This window comes from Phyllostomus hastatus, unplaced genomic scaffold (genome assembly GCF_019186645.2).
Source record: "Phyllostomus hastatus isolate PE091 unplaced genomic scaffold, TTU_PhHast_1.1 phas_contig_148, whole genome shotgun sequence".
Taxonomy (NCBI): Eukaryota; Metazoa; Chordata; class Mammalia; order Chiroptera; family Phyllostomidae; genus Phyllostomus; species Phyllostomus hastatus.
In genome coordinates this window covers 16,880,136-16,899,486 of record NW_025333607.1, presented here as the reverse complement: position 1 = coordinate 16,899,486, position 19,351 = coordinate 16,880,136, and the positions used below count along the sequence as shown (strand labels likewise).

General features: G+C 48.6%; 1 protein-coding gene across 5 annotated transcripts in view; it reads right to left on the bottom strand.

Moving 5' to 3' along the window:
- The window catches only part of ESRRG (estrogen related receptor gamma), a 508,248-nt gene that overhangs the window by 470,198 nt on the left and 18,699 nt on the right, over positions 1–19,351 (bottom strand). For 2 of the 5 annotated variants that reach the window (XM_045861578.1, XM_045861591.1), the window contains exon 1: positions 960–1,336. The exons of 2 other annotated variants lie outside the window; for them this stretch is intronic. The gene's annotated coding sequence lies outside the window, so the exon portion shown is untranslated. Of the gene's footprint in view, positions 1–676; positions 696–959; positions 1,337–19,351 lie in introns of those variants that run through there. One more of the 5 variants, XM_045861617.1, reaches the window with a different exon arrangement.

Genomic DNA, 19,351 nt, shown 5'->3' with positions numbered 1-19,351 from the left:
CCTAACAGACTTGAGGGGGAGCAGTGGGGAGGTGGTTGGAAATACTTCAAATGGTGGTCGGTGACCTCCTGGCAACTTCAGTGAGTCCCTGGGGAAGGGGAGGGGGGAGGGGAAGGGGCTGGGGAGCCGAGAGGGAATGAGGCGTAGAGGACAGGAGGGAGACACCTAGGACGACTGCAGCAGAAATCACCAGAAGGATTTCCCAGCCCCTGACAGCAGTCCTCAACTCCTGCCGCGCCGCCCTCTGCCCGCGACCCTGGCACACAGCCCCTTGCTCCAGAAGACCAGAGGACTCCCCCAACCCCTGCCGGCCCGCGTGTCCTAACTCTGCCCTCACTCTCGGCCACTTTACCGAGCGCCCAAGTCTCTATCCGGGAAGGGGGATGGGAGAGGTGTTTAAAGAACAAGTCTCCTTGCCATTAGGATTTATCTGTGTCTCTAGCACACACACCGGCCGGGGTTTGCAGTCGTGGTAAGGCACGACTACAGGAGATGGACAGCACTTAGCACCGTGTTATTGAAGGAAGGGGCTGCTTTTTTTTTTTCCAAGACACTCCAAACAAGTGAAGGGGGAGGGGGGTGGTGAGAGAGACTGCCACCAGGACTGCAAATCAAGAATGCCCCCAATGCAAATGTCTGTCTCCAGGGGTTGATGAGAAGGATGTGGACCAGTTACCTTGGCCGGGTCACAACTGCGGCAGGGTAATCGGGTGAGTCGTCGGGGATTTTAAAGGAGCAAAGCCCAGCCGCCGTCTGTGGCTGGGAAAGTCTACCAAACCCCCATGCCGGAGCCGTGCACGTCTGACACACGCCTCCTTTCACTGGGCTCCCGCGACCTCAGCCGGCGAGGGGGTGCTGGCCGGCCGGCGGCGGGCAAGGGCACGGCCACCCGCTGGGCCCCTGCGGGCGCGGCGCCGGCCTGGCCCCCGGGGCCCGCGTCCCGAGCGGCTGTCACTCACCGAGCCGGGCTGCGAGGGGCAGAGGGGCACCCGCGGCTAGCCGGAGCGCCCGGGCGCCTCCCTTCTCTCTTGGTAGCGTCGGTCCGCACTCCCTGTGACCCAGGACGTCATGATGCCTGTCTGTTTTCTCAATGATAACTTGGCAGAAGACGAGAGAGGCTGCCAGGTTCTCCTCGGGTGGTTACGTGGTATGTGCACGTTTCTGTTTGCATGCGTTTCTCTCCCCCTCTGGCTCTCTCTTTCTTTAAAAAAATAAACACCGATATTTTTTAGGGGAAAAAAGACTTCCCGGCACTGTCATGATTCAATTGCGTTATTGCGCGTTTGCATAATTGGCACCTCTGGGTGTGTGTCTGGGCGTGTGGGTTTTTTGCCCCTTTAAATCCTGCTGCTCCCGCCGCCGCGCAGCCTCTGCAAACGGAAAGCAAGCATGCGTTCATCTTTTGTCTTTCATTTTACCTTCAGGGTGACATTCAGTGCCAACTGCTTCCCTTTTGCCCGTCGCCAATCCCCGCCTGGGCAAAATAAATTTTAAAAACCGTGGGGGGAGGGGAAGCCGGAGCCGCCGTCACCCTCCCCCTCCCCCGCCGCAGCCCCGAATGCTGGGGTTTCCGTCCCTTCGACTCCCAGACCCCCAAACCGGCGCGACCCACCTCCCGCCACCGCAGGCAAACCGGTTTCCTTTCTACCCACCGGGCCCAGGCAGAGACGCGGCACCAGGACAGCCGGGGGCATCCACGCGCGGCCGGGCACTCATGCTCGCGGCTGCCACTTGCTGACTTGCATCTCTCTGTTGCCTTCCCAGGGTGTAGGCCTCTCACAACTGGAGCTATTTTTGTCTCCTAGAGATGTTCTTTAAAGCCTTTTAAACATGGGGAGGGGGCAGGGAAGAAAGGGAGAGAGACGGAGGGGCACCCCAGCCCCTGTGTGAGGAGCTGCGCAGATACAGAGGGAAATCGGGGGACTCCTGGCACCTGACCCACCGAGGGAGTTTGAAAGGACAGAAAGGATAACTGGCTTTTAATTGAATTCTTCTACAACAGCCAGAAAAGTTTTTTTTTTTAAATACAAAGATATTATTGCTGGCGAATCATGGTATTTGTCATTTTTGTGATTATGTTTGCTAGAATCAGTGGGAAAGGTCTCCAGGAGAACCCTCAGCGTTTACTTCGGGAACATGAAAATGTGTCTGAGGTGGTCTGAGGACAGGACAGGTAGGGCAGAGATCGCGTCTTTCTGTAACAACAGAGTTCGGGCTGTTGGTGCGGTGCTTGCTGTGTTTTCTGCAGCTTCTGTCCCCCACTATGTTGTGTCTATCGTCACCATGTGCATAGCACAGAAAAACAAATACCGAGCGCCTGGCGGGGCACGCATTTCACCCTGCTCTATCACTGATTCCGCGCCCGGAGTCCAGAATGGGCTTAGGACGTTCCCTCCCCCCCGCAAGTCTCATGTTGACCTTGGTCACCATGGCGCAGTAATAAGCTCACTGTTTCTGCTAATTCCAAATTTCTGAAAGATGACAGCAAAAGCCAAGGCTGCAATAATAATAATAGTAAATAATAATAACAACAACAACAATAATAATAATAATAATAAAGCTTGGAGGAGAGTGTCGAATCTGAAAAGCAAAGACTTTCGAACTCGCCTGAGGCCAACGATAGCTGCCAGAGGTTTCAGAGCAGTTTACCTGGTTCACAGATGGGCTCAGCTGAGTGCAAACAGCGAGCAGCTTGTTAGGTCTCCCCCTCCCTTTGGAGCCGCAGTCCAGGAACCCCAGCACATTCCGCAGGGAGGACACCGCCACTGTGCACAGACCAGAGGCTAAGAATTGGAGAAGAGCTTCCCTCCCTTAAACCCCGGGCGGTCTCAGAATACTACCGACCAGCACACAGATTCCAGAACTTGCATGGGGCCTCGCTGCTCTTAATTAGACACGAGCTCTCGGGCCCTGCTTATCAGGCTCCTTGAAAGGCCCGAGGAAGAGCCAGGTTGGCCTGGCCAGGGCTTAGGGGTTATCGGTGTCCAGGGGGATTCTAAACAAGGCCAGACCAGGGTAGCCATCCTCTCCCCGTGTTACTGATAACTTGCAGTAACTATCCACAAGGGGCTCATTAATATTCAATCTACCAGCCTGGTTCTCCAGATTTTGTACTTATTAACCTCAGAACCGGACCCTGCAAGGCCCACTGCGAAGAGAAAGAACCATAAAAATGTGACTCGCTTTAATCCCTGGAATCCATTTTTTTCCCAAATGCCTTCCACGCTGTTTGTCGCCCCTCCGCACGCCAGCGCAGGCAGCCTAGTGGTTTCCTTCCCTGGGGCTGAGATGTTCCAGCAACCGGCTAAGGGGGCAGGTGGGCCCTCAGGCTCCCTGGACGTCTGAACAGCTCCTTTCTAAGCCCAGCTTCCCGGAGTCTGGTCTGGCCTACGGGCAGCTCTCTGTTGTTTATTGGGGTTCAGATGCCTCAGACTCTGCATTCGGGTCTTTACTGTCTGGCTTCGCCCTAAATGTGCTAGTTACTATTGTTGTAGCGTGTTCCCTTTAACTTCCCCACGAAAACCAAAGGGCGTGAAACTGCTGGCTGAGGTGGACAGAACACTGGGAAGGCCCTGTTCTAACCTTTCCTCGTGCACAGAACTTGTAAATCTAAATCTTCCCAACAACACGAGAGAGGGATTGTTGCCGTTGCCGTTTTATGCCAAGGAACAGAGGCACAGAGAAGTCAAGGGATTTGCCCAAAGTTACACAGCTGGGACTCAAGGTCAGATGCCTTACGTCCTCACTGTGAAGCTCTCTGCCCGCCTACCTAGCTACCTAATTGTCTTCCCAACGACTGGAACCTTGCCTGTTTGGTTCAGGCTGGTCACCCACTGCCAGTGTTAACTCCTACTCCAATGTCACTGCCCAAGCACTCAACACCCCGGTCTGCCTCTTCGCTGTTCAAATTCAATGCATCGGTCAAAGCCAAGTTCAAATCCTACTTTGTCCACGAAGCCATTAGTTACTATTCTTGGGTGTATTGATCACTCTCTGTTCCACAACATTCACTTCTACCTATGACATCATTGTCCCTCAACTATCCGTGGGACTTCTTTTTTTTTTTTTTTGACTCCTCTTCATCTCAATTCCTTTCTGATGGGATTATGCAGTTTTCCCCCGACTCTTCCAGTATGCCTAACGCAGTGCCAAGCACAACACTGGCTCTCGTTAAATAGCTTCTGGTGCACTCGTTGACGACACACTGCCCTTCGGAGAGCTGGGGCGCCAACTGTCAATGCGACAGGAATGGAGAGGTTTACGTAGCACAGTTTTATCCTTTAACTGGAGAAATTGCAAGCTAATTTCCCCGTATTTCAGACAGTCCCTATAAAATAACCAAGTAAGATCAAAATTATTTAATTTGAGAAGCTTATTTGGATGAGGTGGAATTTAATGAGAATGTGCAGGGGGCAGGAAAAGTGTGTGTGTGTGTGTGTGTGTGTGTGTGTGTGTAACTGTAGTATTTGGAAATCAATTGTAAACTTACTGTGATTTTTTTAGCTGTTGTGAGCAGTTACTTCCCTGCTATATATTGAATTTCCTGAGTATCAAAAAATGAAGTTTTATGTTTAAAAAATAGGAAAATAAGTCAGGAGACCTGTGACCTTGTGTTGGGTTTGTGACTGATTAGCTGTGTGTGCCCTCTGGCACATTAGTCATTCTGGGCCTCAGTTTCCTTCTTGCACAAGGGATATTTAACCAACTCCCAAGTTTTGTCCAGCTCTAAGCTTCTATACGTCTAAACAGAGTATGAGAGAGAGAGAAAATGGAAGGGTGTAGCCTAGGAAAACTGGTTTTCTTGGAGGATACGAAAAATATGCTGGGAACTCAGGTGGAACTCAGGTGAACTCAGGAACTTTGTGAATGAACAAAGATCGTATTTCTAATTCCTAGCATAGTCGAGGGTAGCTCAGGGCAAAAAAACCCTCCATACAGCCTTGGCGAGGTGGCTCAGTTGGTTGGAGCACTGTCCCATACACCAAAGGGTTGCCGGGTTGATTCCTAGTTTTGGCATACACCTGGGATGTAGGTTCGATCCCTGGTCAGGGCACGTACAGGACGCAGCTGATGGATATTTCTCTATCACATCTATGTTTCTCTCTTTCCCTCTCTCTCCCTTCCTCTCTCTCAAATCAATAAACGTACCGTTGGGTGAGGATTTAAAAATGTTTTTAATTTATATACAAAAACATGTTCAAATTCACCTTTGCCAAGATGGTCCCATTTATTTGAGACAAAACGATAAAAAACTTAGTGTACCAGTATCCCACCACATCAACCGTATGTTATTAGTCCTCATTCGTGCTTGCCTACAGCTTTCCTTCTAGAATAATCGGATTGCCATAGAGACTCCATTTGGTATGAATGAATGCAGCCATTTGTGCCTGGATGCCTTAGGCTCGTGCATACCTTGAACGAAATCATGAAGGGGTTGAAGAACACAGGTCTGCTTGGGGGCCAGAATCAGAACAGGGCCCCTTGCATATTTCCTGATGTAACTGACTTTGAGTTAGCCTCCCTCTGTGCTCCTTTCCTCATGTCTACACATGGAATGCTCCTAACTCGTCAACCTTCTCACCAGGTCTTTGCTGGGATAAATGAAACAGCCACAGGGAAGGCATTCCAGCAATGCCACAAAATATCACGGCGAATGTGGCTTAGTCTACACCAGAGTTGTGTTTCTGAAGAAACGTAAAATTAGGAGAACCCATGAACCCAGGAATTCAGGTTTCCTGGCTGAGGATCTAGGCTGGTTTCTGCTACATGCTGATGGTTACAGGACTTCACAATGTCCTCGGGGAGGTAAGGGCAGAATCAGGATGGCTTTGCAGATCAGTCACCCTGTGCCAGCCCAGAATCACACCGTGGGAAAGTGTTCCAGTTAGTAACTCAACTAGGACCAAGTTCCTTAGAACATTTATTTAAAATAGAAATTTATACCATGCCTTTGGCGTGCAAAAAAATGAGAATGATCTCATGTAACGCAGGGGTCCTCAATCAAGATTTCATGATAGCTCTAGGCATCTGTGGATAAATTAACAAAGTCTTCAAGTTGCAGACAAAATGCACGTGTGTTTATGTGTGTGCACACATGTGTATGTGCATTGTTCTCAAGAGAAGACCTGCCACTCTGCTCACATTCTCAGAAGGGCCAATGACTCCTGAAAGGTCAAGAACTACTGGTATAAGAACAGCTTATTTTAAAACAGACTTAGAGAACAACACAATCATTTAAGCCAAACGCCATGCTGACCTCAACATGGATAGCACACAACAAACACCAATATTCAGAGCAGTGGCCTTGAGACACAATAAAGGCATTGATAATCAAAAATATATATTTTTGAAGGTATTTCACTTCAATGAAAAGAGAAAATGCATCAGCTTTCAGAAAGCCTGGAATATTGAATTTAAACAAGAGGTTTCTGGTTCTGGGGAAGCTGGCTGGACAATTCTCTGTGTGCTAAGAAAGGGGGAGCAGTGTGGGAAAACGCTCCTTGTTTGGGGGAGTGCATTTCAGCCCACTGCAGCTGTTAGGGGGCAAAGAATGAGGCATAAAGCAGAATCGTGGCGGTGAGGTGGGGGGAGGAAGACGGGAGGAATATCCGGCAGGAAACTGGAATCGACAGACTTTAGTGTCGGCCTTGGGCAGCTGACTTTAACGACAGGGTGTCCGAGAGGTGCGAAGAAAGGCTGCGGGAGGAAATCAGTGAGTCTGGTTCGGGACACGTTGGGCGTAAGGGCTGTGGAGCAGCCAGAGTCCAGTGCCCTTCGCGCCATTCTGAAGAGATCTGTGGCTGGAGGAACCTACTTGTGAATCTTCAGTGGATCTTCTGTGGCTTATGCTGGTAATAAAGATGAGGGGAATTATGAATATAAACGATTTAGGAGCATCTGAAATAAGATTGCATTTATTTGAATAAAATCTAATTTGCAAAATATAAAATTATATGACACTCAAGGCAAAATAGTGTTGGTGATTTTAAATATTTATAGACACCTGTATTTGTACCATAAATTTCTGAATAGAACTATATATCTCAGATTTTATTGTACACCCGGGGTCTTCTGGAGTTCTTTCATCTCAAGGCCTTCTTTTCTTTCTTTTTTAATTTTATTTTTCGATTACATTTACCACTCGATATTATTTTGTACTAGTTTCGGTGTTCAGCACGGTGGTTAGACATCACGGCTCTAGTTTCCATCTGTGATCACACAGTCACTGCCCGTGCGCAGAAGGGAGAGAGAGTTCCAGGTTCAACTGGAAAAATAATCAAGATGTCACCTGATGCCACAAGTTAACTACTATGTTCTCAGCTGCATGGCCCTGCCGGCTGCTGAACCAGCAGAGTAAAGTTGACGTCACGGAAAGGACATTGAACTTGGCATCAAGACACTTGAGTGTGAGTCTAATTTCTACCTCTCCCCACTTTTGCAATCCTGGGCGAGTCATCTAGCTTCTTGCTACCTGGACTTCCCCTTCCGTGCTCGCCCTGCCGTCCGCAGGGAATGACTGCTGAGCCTTGGAGTTTACGCAATCACCATAGGGGAGGGGCAGGTGGGCCCAGCTGCACACTTCACAAGTCACCTCCTTGATGACCATTTTGGGGACACCACCTACCCCTCTCCTCCCTGTGACCGCCCAGTGGAGTCCATCACTCCTTCCTTTCCACCTCCGTCCACACACTTGTAGGACTGCACATATCGCCTTTATTTCTGGTTAATATACCTGACTTCGCTGTTCCATTTAGGTAAATACCTTTAGTCTAACAGATATTTTCGTTATTTTTTTTTTTACTCCTAGGGCCTAGCACATAGCAGGCGCTCCATAAATGTACAGTGAATATGCTAGTATCAGGCGAGAGCCTGTGCCTGCATCTGCTCCTATTCCACGGAAAGTCTCGAGCTAACCCAGGAAGCAGAGAGGGCAAAGCCAGCCTACCGACAGGCCGCAGGCTGCATCTCACGGGCACTGGCTCCACAGGGGCCACTCTCTCGTGACACCCCCACCTTTACTTGTTGATGCTCCCCTAGGTGTACAGTTATTATGAGGGAATAAAGTATGTCAGTCTCCGATCATAGTTAAGCTTAAAATGCAAAACAGCCCCCCTTCCAAATAGATAGTTAACACTGACTTCGTTTGACACCGGTATATAAATGCTCGACGGCAGGTTTTGCCAGAAAGCTCGGAAGAGAAGGAAGAATGGGGTGAGGGTGCTCATAGATGGGTGACTGACCAGCACAGTGTGGTGGGAAAAGAAACAGAAAGTGGAACCAGGAAATTCTCTTCCCGCCCTTTCTCTGTTCTTGCCCATTTACCTTCCCAGAAGAAGAAAATAAAGACTCAAATCCATCCATCTGTAACCATGATCAACTTCTAAGCTCTTCCCTTGACCAGGCTGCTAACAAAGAGGCCCCGGGAGTAGCCTATGTCAGTGGTCTCCAACTTCGCTGCGCACGGGAGACACCCGGAAGGCTCCGGAAACCCCGATGCTCCTCTCACACCCGCAGCAGTGACGTCAGAACGCCCGAGGGCTGCAGGCAGGCAGCAGCATTGTGTTTAAACCCCGACTCATTGCCGTGGGCACGAGACCCTGCAGAGCACCTTCGGGCCGAAGAAGAGAGGTGCGCCTGGGGCCGGGGCGTTCGTCTGAGCCCGGTGCTCCGAAGGCCCTCATTCTGAGTCCTGGTCCAGAGGGTGGCGGCTCTGGACTCTGTCACGGGCCCAGGATGCTTAGCTCTCCTCCGTGGACCCTCCTGTGGCAAACTCTATAAATGAACCCCAGACTTGGGATAATAACAGAGGACTGACTCATCCCAAGTACGAACAGAACAAAAACAAAACATAAAAAAGCACAAACAGATGTGCATTGGTAGTTCTTTACCATTTAGAAAGTGCTTTAAAAACTTATTTTATTTAATCTTCAACAACCCGGCAGAGCTGGCATTATCATCATCATCATCATCATCATCATCATCATCATCATGCCCAGTTACTAGATAATGAAACAAAAAGTAAGGAACTTCCAGCTTGCTCAGGGACAAAGTGGCAGAGCAGGTGTGTTGAAGAAATGAATGACCGAATGGCCAAAGGGAAATGGGCCCCGGGAGAAATTCAAACGCAGGTACCTTCCCCACAGTTAAGGATATCTTTTCTAATTCTAGCTCTCCCTTGCAATAATCTAATGAAGTGGCTAGGATCCCTACCGTATAGAAGAGTAAAATGAGATTTAATGCAATTAGACCTGTAAGCAGAGCAAAACGTTGGTTAAGCAAAAAGATTGTTAAACTGGAATTGATTCTTTTTAATTTTCTGTGTAATTATCAGGGGGTGAAGCAGGCAGGGCAGGTATCTCTGACAGTATCTGGGAGACCTAATGCACACGCGGCCGGCCATGAATCCACTGCACCGAGGCCCAGTGGGTCAGGCCAGGAAACCGTTTTCCATCTGCCCAGACCAGACCGAGCCAAGACGGAACAATCCAGCAGACCCCTGAAGGGCCGTGGTAACCATGGCCTGGACTGAGATTCTCTCCAGGTCAGATCATATTCTGAGGAATGCCCTACAGAATTCTAATGGAGGGTAGTCCACGGCACTGGCTTAGCTGGGTCCTCCCCCATGTTATCAGAGCTCCGTTCTGTCATCACACGGCTTGGCATCAGTGCAGAGCTGCTCCCTGTCAGGGTCAAGTGCTGTGAACGATTCAAATGTAAGCTGGGATGAGGATGGCCACGGCGCTCGGAAAAGAACCCATGTGACCGATTCCTCTCCCAACACAGAGTCACGACGACGTAGCAGCGAACGCACGTCAGATGAGCGCTCTGCTCTCCCATGCTTCCCTTTTCATCTGGAAGAACCACATTTATGGAGGGAGGCTCTTTTACTGATGACTGCGGTATTTATCAAACACCCCAGAAACTGCAAATCCAAATGCGCGTTTCTCTATAAAACAGTCACTTGGGGAGGACATGCAATTACCTTAGTGATCCTGTGATTGCTCTAAACATGTTGGGAATTCCTCTTTTAAAGTCACTTCCACGGCTGGTTTAGGACTCACACAAGAAAACCGGCCTCATTCCTTTACGGCCGCGCCTTCTATGACAAAAACAGTACCTTTCAACCCCGGGCGCTGCCCACCCGAGTCTCCCAGGCATTCACTGGAAACACGCCCGGCTGCCCCCGACTTCCTGGGCAGCAGCTCAGAGATGTCCGTGACCTCTGTGTGCGGCCCTTGTTGAAAGGACAGGCTTGACGTGGGCAATCTAGCCCGACCGGTTAACTTCCCTCTCCTCTGTGGACACAAAGCCCGGTCCTCTAACAGCCGATCACTCATTCACTCGCCTAACGTCACCCGGGCCCTGCCTACTCTGTGCTACGACGAGGAGCCAGCCGGTACTGAGAAGGCCGAGCGAGCGTACGGAAGGGTGGGTCCGGGACGTGTCTGCATGCGGGACGCACCCTCTCCCCCACCGTGCTCTCCTGACCCGCCTCCTGACTTCCACGGTGGCCCGGGAGACAGTCTGCAAGGAGCACGAAGAAGGCTGGCTCCAGAACAAAACTGCCTGGAGTCCAAGTGTGCTCACAGACTACTTAATCAGGTGACCTGGGACACGTCACTTCCCTGCTCGGTTTTACTCTTCCCTTCTGCACGTGTGCCCACCTTTTGCCATGTCTAATGCACACCTCTGTTCCATGTGCATTAGACATGGGATTATCATGCCCATTATTAGACCATGGCGTGTAATCATTACACCCATGTATAAACTGCATCCTTATTTTCCCCTCAAATGTTTGGGCAAAAACTGCACATTATACACGGCAAAATATGGTAGTTAATCATAGCGCCTATCCACTAATGATTATGGGAGGATTCAGTGATGCGTATATGAAATGTTTAGGACAGTGCTCATCATTTTCAATAAATTTAATATTATTTTTCATCCTTACATGTTAATAATCCCTAAATCATAAACTCTAGATCTGAAATCTCAACCTCCTTGCTCACCACGCAGACACAGATGCCCACCACCATTTCAAACTGACTGGACGCAAACTTGAATTAGACATTGGCCCAACCTCTCTTCTCCGTGCTAACTTCTGTGCTCCCAGTCTTGGCCCACGCCATCCATTATCTGCAGCGTCGTTAAGCCCCCAAACCAGGTTTAACTCACATTCTTCCTTCCACCTTCCTCTGCCCTCCCCCTCCGACAAAGGCACACCCACGGGCACACTCATTCACTTAGAAGGTCATGTGGATCCCCCCTCCGTATTTTCTCCTTCCCACTCTGTGTGTTTTAAAGCAATGTTTGTTAAGATAGTACTGCATGCCAGTTCTAAATAATATGCTTGCATTACTCATCTAAATCTTACAACAACCTTATAAATTATTTTTATTTCCATTTTAAAAATATGGAAACTGAAATGCAAAGAGATTAGGAAACTTGCAGGTGTTCAACCAGCAATTAACTCTGGGAACTGGGAGTCAATCCTGGGAGCCGAGAACACTCAATGGAAAAAAGATGGAGAAAATGGATAGAAGATGAAGAAAATTCTAGTCTCTTCGGTAAATAGTGCTGGGAAAACTAAATAGTCACACACAGAACAACATAACTAGACACTATACCACTCACGGAAATTAACTCAAAATATATTAAAGACCTAAATGTAAGACCTAAAACCATACAACTCCTAGAAGAAAACAGAAAAAAAAAGCTCCTTCACATTGGCCTTGGCAATGATTTTATGGACATAAAACCCAAAGCACAAGCAACAAAAGCAAAAATAAGTAAGTGGGGCTATGTTGAACTAAAAAGCTTCTGCTTAGCAAAAGAAGCCACCAAGAAAATAAAAAATCAGCCAGTGGGATGAGAGAAAATATTTGGGGAGGGAGATAAAAATGAGATCAAATGGACAAAGCACTCTGCAGCTAACTGATGATGTGCTGTGTGAGTGAGGCGTCGTTGTCCTATGAGCTGACTGGCCCCAGGTAAGGACTTGAAGCCACAGAATGGAGTGTCTTGAACTGGAAATTGGGGGAGGCAAGGGTCTCCAGCAGCAAATGTTGAGTGGTCTGGGGCCCTGCACTTTATGCAGGAAGCATCGGAAGAAACTAGTGGCATCATTAGGTGAGGAAAAGCAGCAGTGTTCCCATTCATAATCCATGTCAAAGCTGACATTTTGAGTTTTGCAACAAAAAAAGCAATTTTACAAACTCTGTGATTTGAGATTGATCGTAAAACTCTTCCTTACAGATGACACTTCTGTGATGAGTAACAACACGATGCCTTCGTCTCTAGGAAAGAGCTTTGGAAGGATCACGGGTTGAGCCTGGTTCCCTGCAAATTCATTTGCATAATTTAAGTGAGATATCCCATCTAACTGCTAGTCGCAGGGACCCTCTCATTTCCAGCGACCCCATCAGACCCACCTGCAAAGCCAGCTCCACTCCAAGAGCAGTGCCCATCCTGACCAGGGCGACCCGAGAGGGCTACATACACGTCATCACCCTCATTGTTCTGCTCTAGTGCTCACCAGACGTGGCACTCCAGCAGCTGAAGTCCCCGTTCCTACCCTCAAGTCCCCACTTTGCTCCAGGTAAAACCCTGATAACCAATGTTTAAAAAGACGTTATATGTTGCACTCTTAATATGGTTCCAGCACGTGCTGGTTGCTTTATTATTTTACAACACAATAACCCTAGAAGGTAGGCAGTATCTTATATTTTAGAATTTACAGAATTTGGAACTTAGAGAGATTAAATAACTTGGTCAGAACCATGAGTTAGTAAGTGGTGGAGCCAGGATTTGGGTTGAGTTGTTCGACTCCTGAGCCTTCATTAGGCATGGGTACTTGACCGTGACCTTTGAATGCCTATCCTGTGCTTGGGCCTTCCCTAAAGCCAAGGTCGCCGCTCACTGGTCTTCCTGGACTCCCTGGCTGGCTGGAGTAGCAACTACCGACCACTCTCCAGACTTCCCTGATGCACAGGAGCATCCACCAGTCTCCATGGTAACAGGTTCTGTGCACTTGTCTCTCGCTTCAACTTCCTCCGCTAACCTGCACATGGATGATCAGCCCAGCACCTGCTCCATCCCAGGAACCTCAGCGCTTCTGGCCCGAATTCCCCGGCCCGTGAAGTCGGGCTGTGTCTCCTGGCGTGGCGAGGGGCCGGGGGCTTCTTCACCTCATCTCACCTTTGAGACAAATGAAAGAAGCCTGGAGGCCATACAATTACTCCTTTAAGAACTAAACCACACACCAAATCAGATTGTGGTGACTCAGGTTGTCTGTGAAGAAATTAAACACAAAGGCGCCATCCTGAGATTGGCAACCAAAATGGCAGCCTTCATTGCTAAGGATAAACAACGTGTTTTCTTCCAAACACAGAGGGAAACGCTGAGCTTAGGGAGAAGTCTTTCAATGTGATAATCCCTGAGCAACAGATTTCAACGTCCAAGCAGGGGAACCACTGTCCTGAAAGGAATGGTACTTGGGACCTAGGCATGCAAGAGATCAAGGGGAGCTTCTCGGAGTGAAGGGCAGTGTGAAGGTCAGGCCTCCCCTCTGCTGTCCCTCCCTGCTTCACGTAGCTCCAGAAGCCCCTGGGTTTGTAACGTGCGCACGCACACACCCACACACACACACCACCTGCCCTCAGTTCATACCACACACATACACACACGCACACTCACACACACCACCTGGCTTCAGTTTATACCACACACACACCACCTGCCCTTAGTTTATACCACACACACACACACACCACCTGGCCTCAGTGCTTTCAGGGTTTTTTTGTTTTATTTTTTTGTTTTTGCTTGTTTGTTTTTTAAAGCGATTCTATGACTAGTCCTGAAAGTATTTACTTAAGTGTGAACTGGGCTGACAGTTTTGCAAAAGGCATCGACAGCTTCGCCTCAGATGAACACATGACAGGAGACGGGAGATCTGAGTTTCCAGGAGAAGCAGCCTCGCTCAGCAGGAGAGGGGGTTTCTGAGACAGAAACTCCCCGCGCTAACGTTTTGGGGGCGTCAGCTACCCCGCCGCAAGCTGCTGGACGGGCCTGAAGTTCTGCTGACATGGGATGTCAGCTCTGAATTTTGTCGCCCTCCCTTTAGGACCATGACCAGGCTCCAGCTTTACTGCCTTACCCTTGACACCCCCTCGGCTTGACTTTGAACTGTGCCAGGCTCACGCGGCTCACTCCGACGTGGGCCACGCTGCGAAAACGGCGAACAACAGATTTTGCCTAATTGTATGCTTTCGCCACACTCTATACACCTGTCGGGAGTCAAAAATTGGTCTCCTCCTCCCTCCGTTTACCACCTACCTGGAACAGAGACATTATTTTAAATGGACCAATTAAGACAGTTCAAATAGACCTGGATATATTGATTAGACTGATCATTTTCCACATGGGCATCTGTTTTGCAAGCTAAGCGAAGATATTATAGCAGAAATCAAGCTTTCACTAATCTCACTGTTAATTGTCTGGCTTAATATTAGGACCCGACAGGATAAGAAGAATTAGTATAGGTTTACATATTTATCAGTAAAATTAAAGATAAATAAAGAATAGTATGAGGTCTGTCCAGAAAAAGTCCAGCCATTGTTAATATAACCAGAACAGTTTGCGCATGACATTGATATAAACTGGTAGTCAAGGAGAGTGGACTGGACTGCGCATGCATGAACAACGATGACTTCACTGTACTAGTCAGTGGGGGTGGTAGACGCCTGGTGAGTGAGCCTGTGTACTGTGCGGCTGTTGCATTTTAAATGACTGTGCCAGTGGAGCAATGAATTCTGCATCAAATTTTGCATTAAGCTTGAACATTCTTCCACGGAAACTACTGAGATGATTCAGAAGGCCCCAGCTGTGGGCAACTGGTGACTGGCAGCTCCATCATGACAATGCATCCACTCATGCATCACGCCTCGTGCACAGATTTTTGGCAAAATATCAAATCATCCAGGTTAAATCAGCCCTCCTACAGCCCATATTTGGTGCTCTGCAACTTCTGGCTTTTCCCAAAGGTGACTAGAGTCACCTCTGAAAGAGAAGAGATTTCAGATCACTGATGAGATTCAGGAAAATATGATGGGACAGCTGATGGAGACTGGGAGAACCGTGTGAGGTCCCAAGGTGCCTCCTTTGAAGGGGACTGAGGCATCACTGTTCTATGTACAATGTTTCTCGTATCTTGTATCTCCTTCAATAAATGTTTCTATTTTCATATTACACGGCTGGATAGCTTCTGGACACACTTTGTATTTCAAGCCTCTTTTATCTTTATCTCTCTTAGTTTTATCCTCACCTGAGGATATGTTTATTGATTTTAGAGAGAGTGAAAAAGAGAGATCGTGAGAGAGAGAGAAAGAGAGAAACACTGATTATTTGCCTCCTGTATGCATCCCACCTGGGGATCGAACCTGCGACCTTTTGGTGCACGGGACAAGGCCTCAACCCACTGAGGCATGCAGCCTGGACCAAGTCTCCTCTTTCCAAGAATACTTGATTAGAGACCTCTTGCTCATGTTCACTGTATTTTGCACGACTCCTACTTTTCTGCCCTCGATGAATAACTTAGATTGTATTAATTTTTATTAGTAGCGATGTCACCCAGCATTCAAGCTGCAAGTATAACTATTCACGTCGGAATTCCATGTCAGTGCTTCCTTGGTGGAGGGTCCTATGCGATCTCCAGTCATCTTTTACCCGGGAGCCAAAACTTATACATAGATTTTGCCCTTGGCCTTCATTTGGAAAGTCTGTTTTATTAGGCAACAGACAGAGGAAAAGGCAAAAGGCTCAAGTTCCCCTTAATAGTTGCATTTAAATGCATATACGAGCATTTCATTGTAGACAGTGAAGACGGGAAGTTCACAGAGAAGTTACTGATCAGATATATGGTCTGTTTCCATATCCAAACTTAATGCTAAAATATATATTTAAAAACTCCCCTAAATTCAGTGTTAGCTACTTATGCACAAGGCCATGAGATTGGCCTCCATACAATTATTTAAGATGTTATGAAGTATTTTCCATCTTTCTTAGGCTTGGAAATAGTTAGATTTTATGACTGCTGAGTCAGAGCCAAAAACATATAATTTTATGCCATAAAATACAACCTTTTCCTTTGGCTGTGGAAATTTATATGTACATATTTATGTGCTTCTATAGATAAAAATCTTCATAAACAGAGTGGCCATTTGAGATGAACTCTATTTAAAGCTTGCCATTCCTGACTCTGGTAATACCACTGCTATGTCTTAAAAATTCAGTACTTCCCCAGAACTTACCAAATCACAAACAAACACCTCAAATGGGTATTCAAGTCTCTCTACAATTAAAAAGAAATTTCCTGTTTTTTTCCCTTCCCTCCTTCCTTTTTTTTTTTTGCCATACAAAATCTTATCCTATGCAAGAAAACAAAACAAAATGAACAAACAAAACCAGACACAGTTGCCGCTGTGTCCAAGCCCAGGGGTGTCTCCCAAACCCCCCACGATTTCCTCTTGTCAAGCTCCCAGTCACCCTTCGGGTTTCGTCCCGGAGGCTGCCTCCTCGCAGTCCTTCTCCATCTGCTCCTACACAGGCCATCTCCCGGCCACCGGGACTCCACAGCTCCCCACAGCTCAGGGGGCTCACGAGGGCACCACTTAATTAAGCCAAATGCACCGTTTAAACAAGCACGGCAATGCCGTACTCACAGCAGACTGCATGGGCACGTAAGCTGAAACTCCGGGTACTTGCGAGCCCGTGCCTGCAAGTGAAGCGGGGGCTGTTTAAAAGGCGAGGACTCTACCCATCAGAGGGGTTTGGGACAGGAGCCAAGCATGGGCTTGATTTGCCCACCAAAGTGCTCGGAAATCCATCCGAGTAAACCCGTGAAAAGAATATTCTGAGAGAACAGGACACAGGAAGGAGAGCTTCCTTCTACTCGGGGGGCTGGGCAGGGCTGCTCTGAGCGAAACCCCGCCGCACACCGGCCACAAACTGCACACTGTCCACGCGCTCCGGCCGGCGCCTGCAGAGACGGGCTCCGGCCCGGGCAGGCAGGACAGGCCCGGGTGCTTTCCCTCACAACGAGTGAGTGTGTTCAGACGTGTTTGCTCGCCGGGGTTCTGGGCCGAACTGGATGAAGCCACCAGCAGGTCTGGGTGTATCACCAAAGAGGTCTGGGAAATAGCAGACATTCTCAATTTTTAATGGTGGTAAAGGGGGAGACGCTTGCCAGGTGCCCTATTGAAATCTACCTAAGTCCTTTCTTAAACTGCACATCTCGCCACGCCACCAGAAACGCCCCTGCCCTGGGTCACATGGGGGGCTGCTTTCAGCCACCCCACCAGCCCTCGTGGCCACGCGGCCAAGTGCCCTGCGTGGAAGGAAGTCCACAGTTACCCAATGTTCAAGGAAAAAAGTCGAGGGGATGATGCAGATGATGTTAACAAAGTTGTTTTTTTTTAAAAAAAAAGAGTGGATAAAAAGGCAAAAAAATCATGGAGGCTAGTGGCAAAATGATCGCAGTTCATAAAATAGCTCTGGGGTTACTGAACCCGGAGGGGTTTAATTTCTAGCTTCCAGAACACACCATATCCTTAAAGGGTCTTTAAGTTAAGAGAGGGGAACCCTGACCTTTTAAGGGGGAAATCATCCCTGCTCCAATGGTATCAAATTCTAAGCCGCATCATCTAGCCTGCTCTGTCGCTCAGTAGAGGGATGTTCAAGGTCACGTCCAAGAATCCATGGGCCAGCCTCCTTTTCATCAGATTGGCCACAGATGCCAACTACAGGGCACAGAGATGGCCAAGCCCAGCCCCGCCCAGCCCAGGCATGCAGGCAGATACTGCCAATCAGTCACCGTAGCCCATACACATGCCAAACCCGGTCTCAGCATAGCACTCCGAAAGGTAACTCCCAGGTTATCGGAGTGAGCTGAAACTGCTCCACCACCCTGTGTTAAGGAAATACCTTTAAATCTCCTTGTCTCTTTGGGTTTTCATGAGTTGATTGCCTTTTACTCTTTAGTCCTCCTGATTCACAGGACCTCTGCTTGCTCAGAACCATAGCAGCCAGCCATCGCCGGTTTGCCTCTCCTGGGCCTCATCCTCCCAACCCAGCGTACTGTTGACCCCAGGGAGTCCCTGACCTTGATGTTTGCTGTGACTTCTCAGTGTTCAAGCCATCACATGGGTCTGTCCTTGAAGTTTACCCAGGTGGCTCCTGGCTTCAGCGTCCTACCTGCCGGAGTCAGCGCTGTGTCCGCTCGAGCCTTTCAGGAAGGCCCCCCATCCAAGTGGGGCCAGAAGAGCCCTGATACTTTTGTCTGTCTGCTCCAAGTCTGCAGCCATACAGAGTTCAGGGCACAGCACTTTAAGTGTCTCCTCGTCTCTCTCTCTCGTGCCAGACTGAATAACTTGAAGGGAATATATTTATCTTCCTTCTAGGAACCTCCAGCATAAGCACAATGCATGCCATGTGGCTGGTGTTCAATAGATGCCAGTTGAAATGAAGAGTCTCATTCATGCGTGTTTCAGAACAGCTCCTCCCTATCGGTCCCCACCCCCCTGGTTTGGGTATGACAGGAAGTCAAACTGTGCAGACTGTGACTTACAGGGCCCACGTGGTCTGCGCACCCCCCACCTCATCACCCCTCTGAGGAGTCCCCTGTACTTGTCCACTTGTTCCCCGTGCTCCAGCTTCACTGTCTGCCCAGCCCACATGCGCCAGGCGTGGTCCTCCGACGGCCCCTCTGACCTTGCTGTGCCCCTCTGCCTGAAACGCTCCCCACCCCCCGACTCCTGTGGGGCTGCCTTCCTCACTCCCTTCAGCTCTGAAGTCAAAAGTCACTTTCTCTTGGATGCCTTCCCTGCCCTCCTGTTCTGAATTTCGACCTCCCAAACATTTCCTACTCCTGCCCCTCACCTTTTTTCATAGGACTTATCATAATATTATATCCCTCTGTAGTTACCTACTTGCATCATTCACTGTAATATGAGCTGTATTAGCCCAGAGACTTTTGTCTGTTTCATTCCCTACACAGCACACATTGTCTGATATTTAGCAGCTGCTTGTTGTAAATTTTATGAATGAATGAATGAATGAATGAACGAATGAACAGCAGGCTGACTTCTCATCCGTGGACTATTTCTCAGTGTCATCTCTGGTCTAGGTGGATACAGAGAGGAGGGAAGGCTGAGTGAAAGACTTATTAATGTGTGTATTTTCCCAAGATCCTGATCTCCTACTCAGCCTGTTAGAGTGTCTGGATTCTCCGTAGGTGCTGTAGATGAAATAGATTAAGACAGGCACTTTTCCATTTTATAGATATAAATATCTTAAT